General features: G+C 53.7%; 4 non-coding genes and 2 pseudogenes across 4 annotated transcripts; 3 read left to right on the top strand and 3 right to left on the bottom strand.

Moving 5' to 3' along the window:
• Window positions 1–3,924: 3,924 nt before the first annotated feature.
• Window positions 3,925–4,043, top strand: LOC148633856 (5S ribosomal RNA; annotated as a pseudogene).
• Window positions 4,044–4,679: 636 nt separating this feature from the next.
• LOC148633855 (U1 spliceosomal RNA) lies at window positions 4,680–4,843 on the bottom strand. Its single transcript, XR_015933854.1, has one exon. It is a non-coding gene; the product is annotated as a U1 spliceosomal RNA (small nuclear RNA).
• Window positions 4,844–6,650: 1,807 nt separating this feature from the next.
• LOC148633854 (5S ribosomal RNA) lies at window positions 6,651–6,769 on the top strand. The gene has a single exon (XR_015933883.1). It is a non-coding gene; the product is annotated as a 5S ribosomal RNA (ribosomal RNA).
• A 636-nt stretch (window positions 6,770–7,405) lies between these two features.
• LOC148633853 (U1 spliceosomal RNA) lies at window positions 7,406–7,546 on the bottom strand (annotated as a pseudogene).
• Window positions 7,547–9,353: 1,807 nt separating this feature from the next.
• Window positions 9,354–9,472, top strand: LOC148633852 (5S ribosomal RNA). Its single transcript, XR_015933870.1, has one exon. It is a non-coding gene; the product is annotated as a 5S ribosomal RNA (ribosomal RNA).
• Window positions 9,473–10,108: 636 nt separating this feature from the next.
• LOC148633851 (U1 spliceosomal RNA) lies at window positions 10,109–10,278 on the bottom strand. The gene has a single exon (XR_015933860.1). It is a non-coding gene; the product is annotated as a U1 spliceosomal RNA (small nuclear RNA).
• Window positions 10,279–14,700: the final 4,422 nt, after the last annotated feature.

Here is a 14,700-nt window from a genome sequence, read left to right as displayed (position 1 = left end):
GCTGTTGTGGGATATATACATCTATATGTGTCTGAGAGTTTAAAGTCTTGAACTAAGTTTTGCAGGGCCAGTGAGCTGGAATCCAATTTTATCGGCGAGCTAGACTGCCTGTCTGTGTGCTCTAAGATACAATTAAAATCCCCTCCCACTATCACGTCTGTGCTGCATAACAATAGGGGGGAGAGTGCCTTGAGTAGCTCCACCCTTCCTCCTACGTCAGTAGGGCAATACACATTGATTAGCCGCAGGTTAACGGTCCCCCATTCCACATCCACACACAGCAACCTGCCATCTATGACCCTCTGAATACTTTTCAATTTGAATGCCCATCCTTTGAAAAGAATGGCCACGCCAGAGGCTCTGTTGTTATTGTCCCCTGACCAAACAGAAGGCCCTTTATCCCACCTATCTTCAAAACTTTTATACCTCTCTTGATAGGCTAAAGCACACTCCTGCAACATCAACACATCTCCCTCTCTCTGCTGGAGGTAATCAAAGACAGACTGGCATTTAACTCTGTCATTGATACCTCTTGTGTTAAGAGAAATTATGTTAAGAGCCATATTACATAAGAAAGTGGAACCAGTCTTTACAAAACACATTTCTCTTCGGTCTCACCTGTTACCTTTTTCTTTTTCTTTTTCTTCTTACCAATTTCCTGCCAGTCATCCTCTGAATGAGCCTTCATCAGGGTGGCAGCAGTAAAAGCGTTCACAGAGTCCATTTCAAGGAAGGGGGTAGAGGGAGGGGTGGAGAGGTTCCAGCTGTCCCCATCGCCATGCTCTCCTTCCTCCTCGCTCGGGGAGAAAACAGAGTCATTTTTCCTTTTCCTCAAGTCCAGCTCCTGGGAGCACTGAGGGGAAAGGGGTGCAGCCGATGCACCAGTCTCCTCTTCCCCCTCACCCACCAGCTGCTGCAGATCCTCCGTGATGGACTGGATGGAGGAGAGGAGGGCATCTGTAGCACTTGCAGAGTCTGAGAAAAGCAGCTCCGCTGAATCCTGGGTATCCTCGCTGGACCCGCTCCACCGGGGGGCCCCACACTGGCCCTCGTTCTGAGGAGCAGGAGTGGGGGAGGGGTCCTCGCTGTTCTCGGGGGTTTTCAAACCCTCGTGCTTGTCTGGTGCAGTCTGCGGTTGTGGGGGCGTAGTGGATTTCTCTTCCACCAGCCCCGGAGCCACAGCAGGACTGATCCTGGCTGGAGGCTGAGAGTCTTTGTCCAACAAGGGTTCTTTGTTTGACTTGTTGTTTGCTTTGGATTTTCGGGCCGGTTTGGCTGAAACAAGCACTGCCTCATCCTTTCTCATTTTGAGTTTATTGGCGTAGGCGTTTGGGCAGTTCTTAAAAACGTGTCCTTCCGAGCCACATAAATTGCACTTTGGCAGCATTGAACAGTCAGAGGCTAAATGTCCCTGTTTGCCACAGGTCTTGCAGCATTTCACAGTGCAGGACGATGCCAGGTGTCCCACAGCACCACAGCGCCGACACACCTTTGGTTGTCCCACATAAAACACATAGCCATTGCAGGCGCCCAGCCGGATTGTAGAGGGCAGGTGCCTTAAGCCTCCATTTACGCTGTCCGGTAGCAAGCGAACCTCGAATTTCCTTGCTCCTGTTTTTATACCATCAACATCTCTAACCTCAGTTCCATGGTGGACGGTGCAGTACTGGTTAAGCCAGGTGTGAATGTCCTCCGTCTTTGCCAGTTCCGAGAACATAACAACGTGCACCGTTTTCCTCTCTCTCTGTGTCAGAGGCTGCAAGTTGATCTTCTCAAGTGCAGGAACTTTGCCTCTTTTTGCCTCAAACACATCCACGCATTGTTCAAACAGAGGATAGGTAGCAAATACAACCTCAAATGCTTTCTGACCTGGGAGAGCGAAGATGAAATCCAAGTGCCGAGGTTCAAAGCCAAGTTCCTTCTGTAACACTTTTCTGCTGAACTGCATACGATCCATGAAGAGGTCATCCAAGAGCTCAAAACGTACAGCATTCTTACGGGATCCAAAGGTTGCCATTTCAAAAACCGCAAATCGAACACTTCTTCCAACAAAAGAAAAACAATCCAACTACTCCACCTACAGGCTGATCAAGGTATCTCCCCTGCCAGGTAAGTATGAATTAAACAGGCCCCTGCAAGCGGCCCGCACGCACAGCACAAATCGCGCAGCCTAGGCCACCTCCTCGCCCCGCACGCCACCGCCTCCTGCTGGGCCCACTCTTTCACACACTCACACGCCACACTAACACTCAAAAGTGTGGGCAAAACGAGAAAACGAGCGCGCCGTTTCCTACACATCTGCAGTCGCCGTTGCGCATTCGCAGCATGTCCCGGGATGCAATTCAGCCTCATTTGCATAACTCCAGACCGGCAGATCGCCACGCAAGTTCGCGACGTGCGCCTGCCACACACCGAACAAACCTTTTCAGCAATTTCCAAAAAAAGGGCCTGCTCGCCTGCCCACAAGGCTCCGTCTCTTACCTGCTCTCCAGAGCCTGCTGCCTTCTGTGCTTTTCTCTCGGCACCGCTGCAGTGCACACAACTCCTGCAGCGGGAGGGGGGGAGAAAGTTCCCACGCTCCGCCGCAGGGAAGGCTCGCTCCGTGCGCACACGTCCTTTCGATGCCAGTCCAACAAGTGCTCCGCATTAGCTGCGTCGGGGCTCCGGCGTGTCGCACCTCACCTCACCTCGCCCTACCCCCTCCTTGAATGTCTGCCGCTGGGCATGCCCCGCTCTCCTCCGCCTTATCTTATCGCGTGTGAGCACCGACAATGGCCACAATGCCGGGGAATGGCACCTGTAAAGTGTTAATTGGGGCACAGGAACAGCCCGTCTCGTCTCGGGGGGGCCGGCTTCAGAGACAATACAGCAAACACAGCGGGGCGGGGGAAGAAGACGACACCACACATGCGGGTACATTCAGCTCCGGCGGGAACGAGACATTTGTCGGTCTTTTCAAGTGCCGAGAGCCGAGCAATCCTTCACTTGTATCGTTTCTCCCCGGTGACTAGATCTGGCCCTGCGACTCTCGACTGGGCTCACCCCCGGGGCAGCCCAGCAGGTGTGAGCCTGGCCGGCACCCGGATAGGAGATTCCACCCCGGAAAAGCTCCGGTTGCTGCTGCTCCTGCAAGAGGTGTGACTGGGACCAGTAGGGAGCGCTCACCCTGCGGGCTGTGTGGCTCTCTTACGCCCCAGCCTCCTGATGGCGACACTCTGCTGCACAAACAGGCGCCGTCCTTCGGGGGAGGCGTCAAACCGAGGTCCCGACCCTCCTTGGCCATTAGGAAACCCCAGGGCGTCTCTCAAAAAGAGACGCCGTGGGTGTCCCTCTGGTGTTAGTGCTCCCCTTTACCCATCAGTCGGGGTCTCCTCCTAATCCCCGTCTCACCTGTAACAATCAATGACGAGGCCCCCCTGTCCGTGAGATTTAGTACTCGCGCAAGAGACCGAGGGCAGAGCGCGAACGCGGTCCCCCGCCCCCCACAAAGTGCGCGCTCCGGGTTCCCTCTCGGGGCCCTGCAACACAGCGGAAGGGCAGCGAGAAGGAGCCTCTTGCTCTGACGCCGCAAGGCCACAAGAGGGCGGAGGCGCCGCGCGCCCGGCCGACGTGTTGGACCGGTGCGCTTTACGTGCTGAAATAAACACGCGAAAGCCCCGAAATGTTTCCAGAGTGCTGTGCACTGGAGGTTTTTGTCTGGTGAAGACTTGCCTGGTGCTCCTCCGTGCAGATTGTTTGTCCTCCTCCAGTGCGGGACGAGTCAACACAAGGGAGCGCATTCGCCAACATCCAGGCACGCAATGCGATTTGGAAAGCAGCTCCTTTCCAAAGAGTTGCACACGAACGATCCTTCAGTCCCGCTCGGGGGGCACGGAACCCCCGCCACACACAGCTTCAAGTAGCGAGTCAGGCGCCGGGGCTTTCGCTTTCAGCCACACCACCCTGAACACGCCCGATCTTGTCTGATCTCGGAAGCTAAGCAGCGTCGGGCCTGGTTAGTACTTGGATGGGAGACTGCCTGGGAATACCAGGTGCTGTAAGCTTTTGCTCTCCCGGCCAGCAGGGGTCGCCGTTGGTGCCGTAGGCTTTGGGAGGAAAACCTGCAGGATGGAAAGGTGATCTATAGCCTCATCTCTAGAGATGTTTTGTTGCTGTGGCATGTGTGTGACCCATATTCCAAAAAAAAAACCCGTCTGTAAAACGAATATCGAAGCTGCCTCTAAATCTGCAAATGAAGATGAGTCGATAAACCACTCGTTTTTCGTATAACTAGACATATATTCATTTGTTACCGATTTCATTCATTGAGCACGGATACAATAGAGGTACAGCCATTCACTGTTTGACATGTCTGCACTGGTACAGAACCGAGCAATCAGAAAACGGGTGAAACTGTCTTTAGACTCAGCATACAGTACCGAGGCCCCCCATGACCAAATAAAGGCTAACCTCGATAATCAGCCTAAAGAACGCAGACTACAGCAAAACGACTGACTTTGAAAAGGGAATGAACGTCCGGAAGGAGTAGTGGAACTAGCTTGAGATGCTTCTCCGGACCCCTAACTAAAAGCCAGCGAGAACCAGCAGCGGCGTCCACTCCTGTCGAACCGGGATCCTTCCGCAGCCACGCAGCTCGTGGTGTCCTAACCTTCCTGTATCTGATTTTGGACCAAGCACATCAGGGGAGAGCGCGAACGCAGTCCCCCACTACCAGAAATTATGCAGTCGAGATTCCCACATTTGGGGAATTCGCAGGGGTCAGCACAGCCGGAGTGCAATGGCCGAGCCTCGCCCTGGGTGTACCTCCTTCTTGATCAAGGTATCTCCCCTGCCAGGTAAGTATGAGTTAAACAGGCCCCTGCAAGCGGCCCGCACCCACAGCACAAATCGCGCAGCCTAGGCCACCTCCTCGCCCCGCACGCCACCGCCTCCTGCTGGGCCCACTCTTTCACACACTCACACGCCACACTAACACTCAAAAGTGTGGGCAAAACGAGAAAACGAGCGCGCCGTTTCCTACACATCTGCAGTCGCCGTTGCGCATTCGCAGCATGTCCCGGGATGCAATTTGGCCTCATTTGCATAACTCCAGACCGGCAGATCGCCACGCAAGCTCGCGACGTGCGCCTGCCACACACCGAACAAACCTTTTCAGCAATTTCCAAAAAACGGGCCTGCTCGCCTGCCCACAAGGCTCCGTCTCTTACCTGTTCTCCAGAGCCTGCTGCCTTCTGTGCTTTTCTCTCGGCACCGCTGCAGTGCACACAACTCCTGCAGCGGGAGGGGGGGAGAAAGTTCCCGCTCTCCGCCGCAGGGAAGGCTCGCTCCGTGCGCACACGTCCTTTCGATGCCAGTCCAACAAGTGCTCCGCATTAGCTGCGTCGGGGCTCCGGCGTGTCGCACCTCACCTCACCTCGCACTGCCCCCTCCTTGAATGTCTGCCGCTGGGCATGCCCCGCTCTCCTCCGCCTTATCTTATCGCGTGTGAGCACCGACAATGGCCACAATGCCGGGGAATGGCACCTGTAAAGTGTTAATTGGGGCACAGGAACAGCCCGTCTCGTCTCGGGGGGGCCGGCTTCAGAGACAATACAGCAAACACAGCGGGGCGGGGGAAGAAGACGACACCACACATGCGGGTACATTCAGCTCCGGCGGGAACGAGACATTTGTCGGTCTTTTCAAGTGCCGAGAGCCGAGCAATCCTTCACTTGTATCATTTCTCCCCGGTGACTAGATCTGGCCCTGCGACTCTCGACTGGGCTCACCCCCGGGGCAGCCCAGCAGGTGTGAGCCTGGCCGGCACCCGGATGGGAGATTCCACCCCGGAAAAGCTCCGGTTGCTGCTGCTCCTGCAAGAGGTGTGACTGGGACCAGTAGGGAGTGCTCACCCTGCGGGCTGTGTGGCTCTCTTACGCCCCAGCCTCCTGATGGCGACACTCTGCTGCACAAACAGGCGCCGTCCTTCGGGGGAGGCGTCAAACCGAGGTCCCGACCCTCCTTGGCCATTAGGAAACCCCAGGGCGTCTCTCAAAAAGAGACGCCGGGGGTGTCCCTCTGGTGTTAGTGCTCCCCTTTACCCATCAGTCGGGGTCTCCTCCTAACCCCCGTCTCACCTGTAACAATCAATGACGAGGCCCCCCTGTCCGTGAGATTTAGTACTCGCGCAAGAGACCGGGGGCAGAGCGCGAACGCGGTCCCCCGCCCCCCACAAAGTGCGCGCTCCGGGTTCCCTCTCGGGGCCCTGCAACACAGCGGAAGGGCAGCGAGAAGGAGCCTCTTGCTCTGACGCCGCAAGGCCACAAGAGGGCGGAGGCGCCGCGCGCCCGGCCGACGTGTTGGACCGGTGCGCTTTACGTGCTGAAATAAACACGCGAAAGCCCCGAAATGTTTCCAGAGTGCTGTGCACTGGAGGTTTTTGTCTGGTGAAGACTTGCCTGGTGCTCCTCCGTGCAGATTGTTTGTCCTCCTCCAGTGCGGGACGAGCCAACACAAGGTAGCGCATTCGCCAACATCCAGGCATGCAATGCGATTTGGAAAGCAGCTCCTTTCCAAAGAGTTGCACACGAACGATCCTTCAGTCCCGCTCGGGGGGCACGGAACCCCCGCCACACACAGCTTCAAGTAGCGAGTCAGGCGCCGGGGCTTTCGCTTATGGCCACACCACCCTGAACACGCCCGATCTCGTCTGATCTCGGAAGCTAAGCAGCGTCGGGCCTGGTTAGTACTTGGATGGGAGACTGCCTGGGAATACCAGGTGCTGTAAGCTTTTGCTCTCCCGGCCAGCAGGGGTCGCCGTTGGTGCCGTAGGCTTTGGGAGGAAAACCTGCAGGATGGAAAGGTGATCTATAGCCTCATCTCTAGAGATGTTTTGTTGCTGTGGCATGTGTGTGACCCATATTCCAAAAAAAAAACCCGTCTGTAAAACGAATATCGAAGCTGCCTCTAAATCTGCAAATGAAGATGAGTCGATAAACCACTCGTTTTTCGTATAACTAGACATATATTCATTTGTTACCGATTTCATTCATTGAGCACGGATACAATAGAGGTACAGCCATTCACTGTTTGACATGTCTGCACTGGTACAGAACCGAGCAATCAGAAAACGGGTGAAACTGTCTTTAGACTCAGCATACAGTACCGAGGCCCCCCATGACCAAATAAAGGCTAACCTCGATAATCAGCCTAAAGAACGCAGACTACAGCAAAACGACTGACTTTGAAAAGGGAATGAACGTCCGGAAGGAGTAGTGGAACTAGCTTGAGATGCTTCTCCGGACCCCTAACTAAAAGCCAGCGAGAACCAGCAGCGGCGTCCACTCCTGTCGAACCGGGATCCTTCCGCAGCCACGCAGCTCGTGGTGTCCTAACCCTCCCGTATCTGATTTTGGACCAAGCACATCAGGGGAGAGCGCGAACGCAGTCCCCCACTTCTAGAAATTATGCAGTCGAGATTCCCACATTTGGGGAATTCGCAATGGCCGAGCCTCGCCCTGGGTGAACCTCCTTCTTGATCAAGGTATCTCCCCTGCCAGGTAAGTATGAGTTAAACAGGCCCCTGCAAGCGGCCCGCACCCACAGCACAAATCGCGCAGCCTAGGCCACCTCCTCGCCCCGCACGCCACCGCCTCCTGCTGGGCCCACTCTTTCACACACTCACACGCCACACTAACACTCAAAAGTGTGGGCAAAACGAGAAAACGAGCGCGCCGTTTCCTACACATCTGCAGTCGCCGTTGCGCATTCGCAGCATGTCCCGGGATGCAATTCGGCCTCATTTGCATAACTCCAGACCGGCAGATCGCCACGCAAGCTCGCGACGTGCGCCTGCCACACACCGAACAAACCTTTTCAGCAATTTCCAAAAAACGGGCCTGCTCGCCTGCCCACAAGGCTCCGTCTCTTACCTGCTCTCCAGAGCCTGCTGCCTTCTGTGCTTTTCTCTCGGCACCGCTGCAGTGCACACAACTCCTGCAGCGGGAGGGGGGGAGAAAGTTCCCGCGCTCCGCCGCAGGGAAGGCTCGCTCCGTGCGCACACGTCCTTTCGATGCCAGTCCAACAAGTGCTCCGCATTAGCTGCGTCGGGGCTCCGGCGTGTCGCACCTCACCTCACCTCGCACTGCCCCCTCCTTGAATGTCTGCCGCTGGGCATGCCCCGCTCTCCTCCGCCTTATCTTATCGCGTGTGAGCACCGACAATGGCCACAATGCCGGGGAATGGCACCTGTAAAGTGTTAATTGGGGCACAGGAACAGCCCGTCTCGTCTCGGGGGGGCCGGCTTCAGAGACAATACAGCAAACACAGCGGGGCGGGGGAAGAAGACGACACCACACATGCGGGTACATTCAGCTCCGGCGGGAACGAGACATTTGTCGGTCTTTTCAAGTGCCGAGAGCCGAGCAATCCTTCACTTGTATCGTTTGTCCCCGGTGACTAGATCTGGCCCTGCGACTCTCGACTGGGCTCACCCCCGGGGCAGCCCAGCAGGTGTGAGCCTGGCCGGCACCCGGATGGGAGATTCCACCCCGGAAAAGCTCCGGTTGCTGCTGCTCCTGCAAGAGGTGTGACTGGGACCAGTAGGGAGCGCTCACCCTGCGGGCTGTGTGGCTCTCTTACGCCCCAGCCTCCTGATGGCGACACTCTGCTGCACAAACAGGCGCCGTCCTTCGGGGGAGGCGTCAAACCGAGGTCCCGACCCTCCTTGGCCATTAGGAAACCCCAGGGCGTCTCTCAAAAAGAGACGCCGTGGGTGTCCCTCTGGTGTTAGTGCTCCCCTTTACCCATCAGTCGGGGTCTCCTCCTAATCCCCGTCTCACCTGTAACAATCAATGACGAGGCCCCCCTGTCCGTGAGATTTAGTACTCGCGCAAGAGACCGGGGGCAGAGCGCGAACACGGTCCCCCGCCCCCCACAAAGTGCGCGCTCCGGGTTCCCTCTCGGGGCCCTGCAACACAGCGGAAGGGCAGCGAGAAGGAGCCTCTTGCTCTGACGCCGCAAGGCCACAAGAGGGCGGAGGCGCCGTGCGCCCGGCCGACGTGTTGGACCGGTGCGCTTTACGTGCTGAAATAAACACGCGAAAGCCCCGAAATGTTTCCAGAGTGCTGTGCACTGGAGGTTTTTGTCTGGTGAAGACTTGCCTGGTGCTCCTCCGTGCAGATTGTTTGTCCTCCTCCAGTGCGGGACGAGCCAACACAAGGGAGCGCATTCGCCAACATCCAGGCACGCAATGCGATTTGGAAAGCAGCTCCTTTCCAAAGAGTGGCACACGAACGATCCTTCAGTCCCGCTCGGGGAGCACGGAACCCCCGCCACACACAGCTTCAAGTAGCGAGTCAGGCGCCGGGGCTTTTGCTTACGGCCACACCACCCTGAACACGCCCGATCTCGTCTGATCTCGGAAGCTAAGCAGCGTCGGGCCTGGTTAGTACTTGGATGGGAGACTGCCTGGGAATACCAGGTGCTGTAAGCTTTTGCTCTCCCGGCCAGCAGGGGTCGCCGTTGGTGCCGTAGGCTTTGGGAGGAAAACCTGCAGGATGGAAAGGTGATCTATAGCCTCATCTCTAGAGATGTTTTGTTGCTGTGGCATGTGTGTGACCCATATTCCAAAAAAAAAACCCGTCTGTAAAACGAATATCGAAGCTGCCTCTAAATCTGCAAATGAAGATGAGTCGATAAACCACTCGTTTTTCGTATAACTAGACATATATTCATTTGTTACCGATTTCATTCATTGAGCACGGATACAATAGAGGTACAGCCATTCACTGTTTGACATGTCTGCACTGGTACAGAACCGAGCAATCAGAAAACGGGTGAAACTGTCTTTAGACTCAGCATACAGTACCGAGGCCCCCCATGACCAAATAAAGGCTAACCTCGATAATCAGCCTAAAGAACGCAGACTACAGCAAAACGACTGACTTTGAAAAGGGAATGAACGTCCGGAAGGAGTAGTGGAACTAGCTTGAGATGCTTCTCCGGACCCCTAACTAAAAGCCAGCGAGAACCAGCAGCGGCGTCCACTCCTGTCGAACCAGGATCCTTCCGCAGCCACGCAGCTCGTGGTGTCCTAACCTTCCTGTATCTGATTTTGGACCAAGCACATCAGGGGAGAGCGCGAACGCAGTCCCCCACTACCAGAAATTATGCAGTCGAGATTCCCACATTTGGGGAATTCGCAGGGGTCAGCACAGCCGGAGTGCAATGGCCGAGCCTCGCCCTGGGTGAACCGATTTCGATTTTTAAGAACTTTATTTTCTTTTCACAAAAAAATACAGGACATCACAAATCAGAAAGCTTTACATTCATATACATACTTAAAACAGTATATATGATCACATCTCATTACATTTTGACATGGTAACAGTTACATAGCAACAATTTTCTTTTTTTCTGGTGCAAATCACATTCTTTACTTAAACTTGATAATGTTTTTCACAGTTTCTTGAGATATTGACCTATGCTCTCTATTTCCCACAGATTTTCTGCTTCCTCCCTCCCTTCTCTCCACAGATCTCTGAGGTAATAGTTCTCTCGGGTGATGAACAGGGCCAGGCTACCTGCTGCCTTGACTGGGATCTCGATGCCTTTGAACAGCCCCATGTTCCTCACTCTCCACAGGGCAACTTTCCCACTGTTCACCACGGCCCAGATCCTGTCAAACACGTCAGGAGGAAGTTTGACAGGAGAGATGCCGTATATGACGAAAGCAGCGGTCAGGGTAAATTGGGGCGAGAGAGCCAGCAACCAATCTTCAAACTGTGCCCAGAAGGCCTTAGCAAAAAAGCAGGACCACAGGAGATGGGATACAGTCTCCTCCTCGCCGCAGCCCACCCTAACGCAGTGAGGGCTGGGGGTGAGGCCCCTACGGTACAAGAAAGTTCGTACCGGTAAGCACTGGTGGACGACACTCCAGGCTAAATCTCTGTGAATGTTGCACAGAAACTTAGAGGATGTGTGTTTCCACACCTTCCTTGTTTGGGCTGATGTTAAAATGCCCACATGGGTCTGCCTATTGTTCTGGGGTGCAACGAAATCTTCCAGTTTTTGGACGCTGACATCTCGGAGGGGAATATGGCCAATTGGGTGAGATCTTAGAAAACTTTTAACTGTCCCATAAATTGCAGGGCATGTGTCAGAGAGTGGGACGTCCAGCTTGGGTCTGACACCCCACACTCTGAACACCTCCCTACCTACCCAGAGCCTGGAAAAATAAGTCCAGGTACGCGCTGCAGGTGCTGTTGCAAAGCCTCTCAGCACAGAGGCCAGGAAAATGCACAGCAGCTTCGTAGCAATATCTGGGACAGACTTCCCCCCTGAGGGTAGCGGCCTGTACATTATTTCCCTTCTGAGTCTTTCCTGCTTCCCACCCCATAGAAATTGAAACATCAATCTCCTCAGCACCGCCGCAACACGGTGTGGGATTGGGAAGGTAGAAGCCAGAAAAATCAAGACAGGCAAGAGCTCGGCTTTGATGACCAGCACCTTCCCTGTCATGGTGAGGTCTCGGTCCTTCCATTGCATCAGTTTTTTGTTTAAGATTGGCAATTTGTTCTGCCAATTTACTGTTCCCATCTCTTCTCCAAAATACACCCCCAGGACCTTAATTCTCTTCTCTTGCAGCCTGAGATCATGTCCTTCTTTTGGCTCCCTCCAGTTCTGATAAAAAATCTCACTCTTAGATTTGTTAATTTTTGCGGAGGAAGCCAAAGAGAAACGATCACAGCACTGCAGAGCTCTGCTAATTGAGGCATTGTCAGAGAGGAGCAGGGTGACGTCATCCATGTATAGAGATGTCTTTACCTCTCCTCCCCCACTTCCAGGCACTGGTATCCCATTAATGGCCTGATCCTGGCGCAAGGCACAGGCTAAGGGCTCCATAGCCAAAACGCATAACAAGGGGGATAATGGGCAGCCCTGCCTCACCCCTGAACAGACTTCAAAGGGGCGTGATCTATTGCCATTAACCATGACTCTGCTGTTGCTACCTGTGTACAGCAGGTTAATCCACTTTCTCATGATGGGGCCAAACTTCATGTGCTCAAGTCCCGATGTTAAGTACTGCCGGTTTAGGCGGTCAAAGGCCTTTTCTAGGTCTACACCTAAAATGCAAAGAGGGAGGGAGCGATCCTCAGAGTACAGACAGACATCCCTCAACAAGGCCAGGTTGTCGCTCATCAGGCGTCCTGCTATCCCACAAGTCTGTTCTTTCCCTACCAGTGAGGCCACTACATTTTGTAGGTGCAGGAAAAGGGCTTTGGACAGGATCTTAGTGTCCACGCCTAACAGGCTGAGGGGTCTCCAGTTCTTTATGTCATTTTTTGCTCCTTTCTTAAACAAGAGAGAGATAGTGCCTTCTCTTAAGGAGTCAGGCAGCAATTCTGTCTTATATCTTTCCTCGAATAGGACCAGTAGCGGATCCTGAAGCAGATCCCAAAAGGTGCAATAAAATTCTTTAGGGAGCCCGTCAGCACCTGGAGTTTTCCCCTTCTGTAAGCTCTCCATAGCCTGTCTCAGCTCTTCTACTGTCAAATCCCTCTCAAGTACTTCCCTATCTTCTTCACTCAAAACGTTTTCTAGCTTTGAGGTAAAAAAATGAATTTCTTCATCCTTTACCTCTGTAGAGCTGTACAGTCTTGAGTAGAAGGCCTTGGTGCAGGAGAGGATAGCACTCGGCTCTGTTCTCTCTCGTCCCTCCTCATCAACTACACTTTCCATGACAGACTTGGAGCCTACCACTTTCCTGAAAAAGAAGCGAGTACACTTCTCATTTTCTTCCAAGAACTGCACTCTGCCTCTTAACAGCACTCCTCGACTACTTTCTTCGGCTATGCTCCGGATGTCCTTTTTTAAAAGGGTGATATCCTCGAGCACATCGAAGCCACTGTGCAGCATCGTGTAGAGACGCTGCAGCTGCCTCTGTTTCCTGGCTAGCACTCCTCTCCGTCTGGCAGCAGCCTTCCTTCCCTCAGCCATGAAAAAGGTCTTTGTCCTCATCTTCACCTCCTCCCACCACTCTCCTACTGACCCGTACAGACACTGCAAGGACAGCCACTGTGATAGTTTCTCCTTGTAGCGGGATACTACCCCCTCGTTCTCTAGCAGCTTTGTGTTGAGTTTCCAGAGGCCTGGGCCAAAGACAGTCCCGCCCTGGAGTTCCACTCTACACCCTAAAGCCTGATGATCTGAGAAGAAGACAGGCTGAAGAGTGACCCCAACAACTTTCACTCTCTCTGAGACAAAGCAATAGTCAATTCTGGAGCTGCTATTCCTCCCTGACCATGTATATCCTGCTGTTGTGGGATATATACATCTATATGTGTCTGAGAGTTTAAAGTCTTGAACTAAGTTTTGCAGGGCCAGTGAGCTGGAATCCAATTTTATCGGAGAGCTAGACTGCCTGTCTGTGTGCTCTAAGATACAATTAAAATCCCCTCCCACTATCACGTCTGTGCTACTTAACAATAGGGGAGAGAGTGCCTTGAGTAGCTCCACCCTTCCTCCCACGTCAGTAGGACAATACACATTGATTAGCCGCAGGTTAACGGTCCCCCATTCCACATCCACACACAGCAACCTGCCATCTATGACCCTCTGAATACTTTTCAATTTGAAAGCCCATCCTTTGAAAAGAATGGCCACGCCAGAGGCTCTGTTGTTATTGTCCCCTGACCAAACAGAAGGCCCTTTATCCCACCTATCTTTAAAGCTTTTATACCTCTCTTGATAGGCTAAAGCACACTCCTGCAACATCAACACATCTCCCTCTCTCTGCTGGAGGTAATCAAAGACACACTGGCATTTAACTCTGTCATTGATACCTCTGGTGTTAAGAGAAATTATGTTTAGAGCCATTTTACATAAGAAAGTGGAACCAGTCTTTACAAAACACATTTCTCTTCGGTCTCACCTGTTACCTTCTCTTTCTTTTTCTTCTTACCAATTTCCTGCCAGCCATCCTCTGAATGAGCCTTCATCAGGGTGGCAGCAGTAAAAGCATTCACGGAGTCCATTTCAAGGAAGGGGGTAGAGGGAGGGGTGGAGGGGTTCCAGCTGTCCCCATCGCCATTCTCTCCTTCCTCCTCGCTCGGGGAGAAAACAGAGTCATTTTTCCTTTTCCTCAAGTCCAGCTCCTGGGAGCACTGAGGGGAAAGGGGTGCAGCCGATGCACCAGTCTCCTCTTCCCCCTCACCCACCAGCTGTTGCAGATCCTCCGTGATGGACTGGATGGAGGAGAGGAGGGCATCTGTAGCACTTGCAGAGTCTGAGAAAAGCAGCTCCGCTGAATCCTGGGTATCGTCGCTGGACCCGCTCCACCGGGGGGCCCCACACTGGCCCTCGTTCTGAGGAGCAGGAGTGGGGGAGGGGTCCTCGCTGTTCTCGGGGGTTTTCAAACCCTCGTGCTTGTCTGGTGCAGTCTGCGGTTGTGGGAGCGTAGTGGATTTCTCTTCCACCGGCCCCGGAGCCACAGCAGGACTGATCCTGGCTGGAGGCTGAGACTCTTTGTCCAACAAGGGTTCTTTGTTTGACTTGTTGTTTGCTTTGGCTTTTCGGGCCGGTTTGGCTGAAACAAGCACTGCCTCATCCTTTCTCATTTTGAGTTTATTGGCGTAGGCGTGAGGGCAGTTCTTAAAAACGTGTCCTTCCGAGCCACATAAATTGCACTTTGGCAGCATTGAACAGTCAGAGGCTAAATGT

This window comes from Lepisosteus platostomus, unplaced genomic scaffold, assembly GCF_059453375.1.
Source record: "Lepisosteus platostomus isolate fLepPlt1 unplaced genomic scaffold, fLepPlt1.hap1 Scaffold_42_H1, whole genome shotgun sequence".
NCBI classification, from domain to species: domain Eukaryota; kingdom Metazoa; phylum Chordata; class Actinopteri; order Semionotiformes; family Lepisosteidae; genus Lepisosteus; species Lepisosteus platostomus.
The sequence above is the reverse complement of the archived record's forward strand: the minus strand, read 5'-3'. Positions and strand labels throughout refer to the sequence as shown.